Consider the following 8,720-nt stretch of genomic DNA (forward strand, 5'->3'; position numbering starts at 1 on the left):
TAGTAGAGTAAATTTATGCTGGCACTGAGAAATCCGAATGTTTCAGAGTTAATTTGGGGGTGGGGTTGTAAAGTGATGAGGTGAGTCTTGGGCTTGTCACTACAAAACACTGAACCTCCCTTAGCATGATGCCCAGTTGCCCAGACTAACATACAGCTAAATAAAGTGAACACTATGTATAGACACTTTAAGCAAATTGGTCTGCAGTGAATCAGGATCAGTTAAAGGGACTTGTCTTGTTACTAAAGTAAGAATAACTAGTGGTCACAGTGGTGCCAGATCGCTGCTCTTCTTCTTCTTCCAGCCATGTAAGAACAGTGTCTCTGACCTTTAAACGTAGACATGATCCTTTGCTAATTCCCTTTTGCAAGGGGATCAAGTAAGGGGAGAGATGAATCAATCTCTCTAATACTATTCCATGAGGAGTTAAATAAGGAATACATCTTTTTCAAAGAAAGAAAATAGTACAAGTGTATACAACGACTTCTCATTATTTGAATGGATGAGCACACCAAAGCAGGGAAGAACAGTTAAAAAGCCATTCTGAGAAGAAAAAATGAAAAGCTTGCATATGCATATGGGCTTGGGGAAAAAGAGTGTTTTTGGGAACTGGAATATTTAGTTCCAAATTTTGCTGAACTGAAACAGCCTAATTATGAAACCTTCTGAATATGTTCACAACAGCATCTGTCTAGTCAGTGAATTCAGAATAAAAACTAAAGTGACAGTTTCCACAGAATTTCTAATGGACTAATCCAGCATCTGTCTTTATACGATTACATATAAATATGTTTGTGTGATTTAAAGCGATGGTTCGTTGTTAACATCTTTGACAAAATTCTGATTATTGATTAAAATGTTTATAATCAAGCATTCCCAGGCTGCTGTGATTTTGTCCCTAGATGATGATGGGTTCATTTCTGAGTCTGGTTCCTCTCGAGGTTTCTTCCTCATATCTTCTCATAGAGTCCATTGTCCAGCACTATAATAATAAAATTGAATTGAAATGAGACTATAAGAGGACAAAGGGTTCAGTTTTGAAGGACATTTGGGTTGGACAAACTTTTTTTTTTCTCATTGAACATCTATTTGTTCTTCATTCGTCTGGAAACTCTGGTGATGGTTTTATCTATCATGTTAACCCCAAAAGATAAATATTTTTCACAAGCTACACAAAAGACACACAGATTCAAAAACACACAAAGTACCTGAATGGGCGTTATGGTGTTGTTGTTTACGCTAGCTATGTTAGCTAGCAATCTAGAGTTAGTGGTCAAGGCTGCTTCTAAGATCCTCAGAGATGTGCACAGCCTCTGGGAAAGCATTTACATTGAGCTTACATTCTAGAATAACAGGCTGTTTTTCCCCCCATCAGTCAAAGGGTCTAATGTATCTAATTAGTTCAGGTGATGTTAGGTGACTAGCTTGTTGTGTAGGTTATGATATCGCAGAATGAACACAGAGCAAGACTTCTGAGCTAAAAGAGAGTAAGAGCTGACCAGCTAAAAGATACACTCTTATTGTTGTCTTTTCTATCAGGTGCTCAGTAACTGTGACGGTTACACCAATGTGTGCAATAATATGATTTTATTCTTATCCCACTGTTGTAATATCAGAGAAATACAAATCATGAATACTTGGGCTGTATCCGAAACTGCAGTAGTATGCCAGTACACCCTTGGTGTCATTACTATTTAGGTATAATGCTTAGTGTGCATTGTGCAGTTTGGAATCTAACCTTGAATTCTATCCAAATCTCTGCTCTCACAGCCGTGAGATTAATGCGCATAGCGAGGGAACAGCAGTATCAAACCACATTATGAAACGCTCTTCCACAAGGAGCTTGTAATAACACTTCTCTACAAAAGAGGGCGAAATTCCAAAACATCCTTTAACTGAAATCATTCCATGTTTAATACTGAGCTAATTAAAATTCAATGTGCACTGTTAGCATAGAACACATCAAATAAACCAGAGCAAATAAATCACAGAAGGAGTCTGGGATGGGTCAGTGATTGAATGCAGTATTTCTATGAGCGCGTCCAATGAAACCAACATGCTCATGCTTGCAAATTCAAAAGAATCTGAATAACTCTGTTGGTTAGTTGTTATGGGATGAGATTAGTTTCTAACATCATGTTGACTAAATGGTCTTAAATACTGTTGCTTGTTTGAATTCCTTGCACAGACATTGCATGAGATCAGATCTCATTAAACTGTTCTAATATGATTCTTGGGGAAATAATTATAAGAGCTAATCAGGGTTGAAATCCTCCACACAAAAGCATTAAAACATAATGGAGCAGAATTACAAATGTAAAAATTACATTTATTTTGACTACAATGCTTTGAGAGCCAGTGTTATTACATACGCTGGGAAACAGACACCAAAACTGTAATTAGGGAAAACTTCCCAAATTTCCAAATCCTTCAAAAAAAAGGCTTTAGAAACTGAGGGGAATGGCATCTCATGCCCAAAGCTGCTGATCTGGAATCAGCTGTACTTATTATAAAGTGTCAGCTGAGAATGAGAAATCTGATCTGGGAACAGCTCACAGGAAACAGAAGAAGCTAAACATTTCTCTCTCTATCTCTCCCTCTCTCTCCCTCTCAGGTCATGTGATACCGCTCCCACACACTTCACACACAAATCAACCACAGCCATCCCGAGGCTGTTTGGAGATCTGGGAAAGGAGCACAGAAAAGAGCTGAGAGGCATGTCTTTTTACACAAACAGATGAGGGTAGGGCCAAGAAATCCAAGAGATGGTGTATGTTTTGCTCAGGGCTCTGAACTTTCATTCTCCCACAGTCGTCAGCTACATGTTCCCACATTTTGCAGCTTTCCCTCAGTAAATGCAGAAGGTGGATCAGGAAGTGTGAGGGTGGTGTGGTGAATAGACCGGAGTGAGATTTCTCACCATTAGGGGCTGCAGATGTATATCCTCAAGGGAAATAATGTCATAAACAGAAACATGAATGAGTAATGAACTGTAATTTAATTATATTAAATGATAGAGGTTAGGGATATTTATGTTCACAGTATCCATTAGATTTAAATTAATATTGTAGATTTGGGATAAGTTTAATTTAAAATATGACCAAAAGGCACACTTTTCTAAAGTCAACTCAGGGAATTAAATATATCTTTAATCTTCTGTGCATGTTTTATACACTACATTCCTATGAGACAGGATGCCATTTCAGCCATACTTCCCGTCCCTCAAAGTGAATGCATGTCAACCGTCCCTTTTCCTGCCCTTCATTCTCCGAGTGTTCAGCATACTTCATGCCCCACTGAGCCTTGTTTGTTTCCTAAAATTTAAGCACATGCTCATCCAGAAATGCACAGCTCATTCTCCATACCTCTGCAACCAAAAGCATTTGCGTCAGTAACGACAATCTAATGAGGCGATCTGCTATTTTGGATGTGCTGTACTGTATTTTATTTTATTTTAAGGACTAAACACAGACATGGAAGGCTGCTGCTGCTACAGTACTTGCAATGTGCAAACTTAACTCTTTGCACTTTTAATCAAGTTCTATGAAATTGCACAACCGAGTGACTTTTATTATAGCTGTACTGAAACTGTATGAACCAAAACCACAACAACAACAACAACAGCAAAAAGAACTAGTAGTCTTTCTTCTAGCCACCACAAGAGGAATGCGGATGCCTCCCACCCCTTGTTGAACCGTGAGGCCCGTTTCTGGGCGTGACAGCCGGCTTTCCCATGGAAAGAAGTTTGGGAACCAGTTCCTCTGGGAAAAGAGCAGGAGAGACGAGTCAAGCAGGCTCAGCAGAGAAAGCCGACTTTTACCTGCAGGCAGAAACTGCACATTCAAAGGAAAAGAAAAAAAGCAGACAGACACACAAGTAAAGCTTTCTTTATTGAAATATAATAATAGTGTGATAAGGCGAACACCTACGGGCATTGGCACAGAACTGGGCCACTTGTTCTTCACAGGACGGAATGTAACATGATCGAGTTCTTAAAATGATTTTGTCTGCATGCAATCAAAACACAGTGTACCTGTATGATATTAGGACGATACACACAAGAGCAGCAATTGTTAACAATTTAGAGGTGAAGCAGGTTCAGGGCCTTGCAGTGTCATGTGCATTTCCATTGTGAAATCCATCTGGTGTGTGAAAATATACTGGTGCATAACTCCATAAAGTCATTTCTGACCTCTGAGGAAATGCCCGTTCAGAAACTGCCTCTCAACTCAGAATTCCTGTTCAGGAACTGGGATTGCTCTCCAGTTTAGCAAGTGTCATCAAACCTGCATGGTTGATCACGCCATCAACAAACAACAACAATAAACAATAAATTAATAATAAATAAATAATAAATAAACAAATGAGATTCATTTGACATATGAGCTTGTTAAATCTATAACAGTGAATGATTTGCTGTTTTGAGGAGTAAAATACACATGACTTAGCTTTCTAGCTTGTTGCTAAGAAAACACAAACATGGTGGAGGTGTCCATGAATTCATTTGTCACTTTAGAGCTCAGATGTACAGAGGGTGAAAATAGTGGAATTTGGACCTAAGACAAAGTAGTCTCACATCTTAAACTGAAAGGAATTTTCAAAAGCAGACTCTTATCAAAATGAGACCAGTCCTTAAAGTCGACGCTGTAATACACGATGAAGGCACTACAGACTAAATAAGAACGAACATTCTCTAAATATTCTACAGGTCGTATTTAACCGCTGCATGTAATGTTCTAACAAAATATTAGACAGAAATAATAATCTAGTTACCAGAATGATATTAGATATTAGTTACACACAATAATTCTGTCTGGAGACAAAATAAACATCATGGAAATGTTATGATGTTAATGTTCCTACAGCCGTGTGTGCACCAGTGTGGAAACATTTATAAAAAAGTCATATAAGTGTTACTATCTGAGAAAAAATTGGGTTTTTACTACCAAAAGCCCCTAAAACTATAATATATTCAAAACTTTGCAAACTTTCCCTTAATTTTTTTGTCACAGGTACACAGCAGTTATGGCAGATTTCAAGTTTATCCGTCTCTGTTATCTTGCTAATTTGTTTCTTTATAAATCTTCAATCTTAACCATTTTTTTTTTCAGCTGTCCCCAGTGCAGCAGTCCTTTCATAGAAACTCCTGATGAAGGTCAGTAAACAATTAACAGGAACTTCTTCTAAACATTTATTTGACCTTTAATATGATTTCATCTGAAACCAGTGGTGTTAAAGGTACAGCCCCTAATTTGCTTAAGTGGAGTGTTTGTCTTCCCTGGGAGCAGTTACACAAATCATTTCCTTGAGGGATGACTGCTGGGGAATCCTATCCATAAAACCATCCCTGAGGACAGGGATTTGCATGAGAGTATATGCACACCTGCACCCACACACACACACACACACACACACACACACACACACACATATACACAAACCTACGCTTCTAGTAATTTCTCCACTACACTAGTGAAACTGTTGAAACTACTATGTGGGCTATGTGTTTCAAATTTGCTAAGACTTTCCTTGTAACAGCTGACCACAGATCAGTATCTTTTCTGTCACTATCTTGTTGTTTAGGTAAATTTCTCCACTGAGCGGCCCTTTCATCTCCGAGTCACTTAGCTATGCGCTTCCTGTTAGCATTATGTACATGTCCAGGAGTCACGTCCAAGCTTTCTGGTGCTTTCTACAGCGGAGTGGGCCGTGCGAGTAGCAGGAGTGTGTGGGAGAAGAACGAGCAGCAGGAGCAGACCAGCTCATTCTCACTATACAGCTCTGCAGGTGCTACACACTTGTGCTTCCTGAAAGCTAGCACTCTCTGTCTTGTCCCTTCTAACCAGCCCCCTGCTTCTTTCTCAGCTCGGTGCGAACCTGCAGCTGAATAATCCTTCAACTCTATTTTAGCGTTTGGATAAGATTACAAACCCCATGACTGTTTCCTGTGAAATGCTCAGTGTTGAGAGACTTAAGGCTGAAAATAGACCCACACACAAATCAGCTGATTGCAGCTGATTGGGAAACCGCACATTCGTTTGTTTATTAGCAACGTGTTTCTGCTCCCTCGTATTTTTGTGCTCATTGTTTGATTCAGTCTCCTGAAAGAATGTTGACATGTAAATGAGTGTGCAAGGGCTTGAGCCAGGACCTGAAAATAAAATGCACTTTAATTAGGTAGCTCTTATACTGTTTTCAGAAATGTGCCATGTATTGCGCATTTAAAATCTATAAATAAAAAAAAAACGTGTCTAGTAATCCATTGATCGAAGACAATTGATTGCAATTCACTGGCTTTCTGTGAAATTCTTCAAGAAAGCAAGTAAACTGCAATCAGTTGTCTTCGATCAATGCATCAGCTGTCAGTTTCTGAAGAAAACAGTTCCTCAGTTTTAAAGTTTTCCCTGGAAAACATGATTACTGAGGGTGTTATTAGACAAGAGACTGAGTCAGAGCATAAAAGCAAGCAGGGCGCGAGAGAGAGCGGGAGGCAGTGTGTGTGCGTGTGTGTGTCTGTGTGTGCATGTGTGTGTGTGTGTGCGTGAGAGAGAGAGGCAGAGAGAGAGAGAGAGGGAGGGAGGAAGAGAGAGCGAGACAGAGGGAGAGAGAGAGTAAGATATTTTGTGCGAATAGAGAGACAGAGAAGCACATGATGCTAGCAGTGACAGAGCACATGCTCCATTCTGCATGACCATATTAGGCCACAGGAGGAGCTTGTGGAAGAACCAGGAAGTGATGGGTCACTTGAGATATCACGTGACTTCCAGTACGGTTTGGAAAGCTCTTCCTCACTAAGCCCCCCTCCCACCTTGCTTAGTGGCTTTAGCACTTGCATGCACTTTCCTAAACACACAAGCACACACACACACACACACACACACACATGGTCATGCACATTGTACCTCTGTGTCATCAGAACAATTTATTGATTCGTTGAAGAGCTGGAAAACAGCGAAGCAGCTGCAATCAGATCACTAATACACAGAGCTCTCAAATTACTGGCAGCTCAAACTGCAGTATTAAGCAATGTAATGCAATAAAGCAGAGGCATTTAACTCTTAGGAATACCAGTAAATGACATAACAGGCAGATTGACCATCAGTGAAGGCATGAGGACTGCAGCAATGCATTATGTTTAGCCTGTAAAATCAGCTGTCCATCAAAACAAGAAACCTGAACTAAAAAATCATTAATATGTGATTGAGCTCACATTTACCCTAACATACCACAGCTTCTCACTTCTTTGTGCCTGGTGAAACTGGGCTAAATATCAAGCCCTAATTTCTGTCATCAAACTGCTGACATCTCTAACACACTAAATGAAGGTCTGTTCTAATTAACATTATTTACTGCATCAGTCAACCTAAGTGTCAATGCAAACCAATACCACAGTTTTGTTCATTTCTCTATTCTGATTGGTCCACTGCTAACAGTAGCTGAAACATGTTGTTTAAGAATATCAGACACAAAAGCCACAAAGTTTGTTTGGCATTTGAAGTGAATCCTAAAGCAAAGCTGAAATGTCCTGAGATAGATGAGTGAAAATAGCTTCTATATATAACATCTCATGTGATATTGAATTGCAATATTATTATTATTATATTTTTAATTAAAGTTATGCATCTTTCAATAACACATCTATTTCCATTGATTTATAAAGTCTGACTAGAATATGATTAAGCAATTTAAAAAGGCTGCGTGAAAATCTGTAAAGATTTACTCCGCTAAATGTTACCCTGACCTTAAATTTTGTAAAGAGCACATTATGACTTAGGAATCGAAACTGAAAGGTAAGGACATGCAACCTATCAGTCCTGACCTTAGATCTTAACTTGAATGACAAGACTTGAGACTTGTTTGACTTGGTCCAAATTCTTTTGTATAACAAATGCTCCATGTTAATGAAAAAAACATGTGTTCCTGTTGATACAGTGATGTTTTCTGAGAGGAGATGTTTATGCTGTGTTTTTTAAAGGAGTATCCAGTGTTAGTTCCAGTCAGATGTAAAGCTGTTTCTTTACAATTTGCATCATGGGAGACTCTTCAGCACTTCCTGGTTTCTGGATAATGTAAGAGTCTGCATGGTTTTGTCTTACTTCGTTCAAAATAAAAAAAATATATTTTTCTGCAGACATTCTGATGCATCAGTCTTTAAAAAATAAAACTGTTAGCACGGTCAGTGTGGTTAAGTGGTGTTGTTGTGGTGATATTGAAAATAAATTATATTTGCTATCATTGATTATTTTTCTTAGAACAGTGAGCTGAACTATTCCATATTTAACCTCTGCATGAATGCTTGCTCCATCTACAATTAAAAAGTTATGTGCATAAGTATGTTTAAAATATACGTATGAAGTATGTTTTAAAATGTTAATTTCCTCATGAACTGAGGTCTGTGTGTGTAAATACTGGAACTCATCGTTTAGCTTTAATTAGGAATTGCATGCTAATTAATTCAGTGGTTCACATTCATTATTGTTATTGTTGTAATTGTGTATTTATGGTCAAGTGAGGTTGCTTTAATTGCCCCTAGGTGTGTGTGTGTGTGTGTGTGTTTACTGAGAGGACTATGCCATTAGCTCAATATCTGAAAGTACTATGTATATTGCAAGTAAATACAAATGTCTGCAAAAGTGAAAAAGGCTTTATCATATTCCTGCAACATTTAAGAACTGGCTGATCTGAGTGTACAGTAAAAGTGTGACGGAGAAAGGGTCAGA

General features: G+C 38.6%; 1 long non-coding RNA gene across 1 annotated transcript; it reads left to right on the top strand.

The window, feature by feature from the left end:
• Positions 1 to 5,111: 5,111 nt before the first annotated feature.
• LOC131360772 (uncharacterized) lies at positions 5,112 to 8,412 on the top strand. The gene is made up of 3 exons (XR_009205908.1): positions 5,112 to 5,155; positions 5,584 to 5,787; positions 7,976 to 8,412. It is a non-coding gene; the product is annotated as an uncharacterized LOC131360772 (long non-coding RNA).
• The last annotated feature ends 308 nt before the right edge of the window (positions 8,413 to 8,720 follow it).

The sequence above is a fragment of the Hemibagrus wyckioides genome, linkage group LG10 (assembly GCF_019097595.1).
Source record: "Hemibagrus wyckioides isolate EC202008001 linkage group LG10, SWU_Hwy_1.0, whole genome shotgun sequence".
In the NCBI taxonomy this organism is placed as follows: domain Eukaryota; kingdom Metazoa; phylum Chordata; class Actinopteri; order Siluriformes; family Bagridae; genus Hemibagrus; species Hemibagrus wyckioides.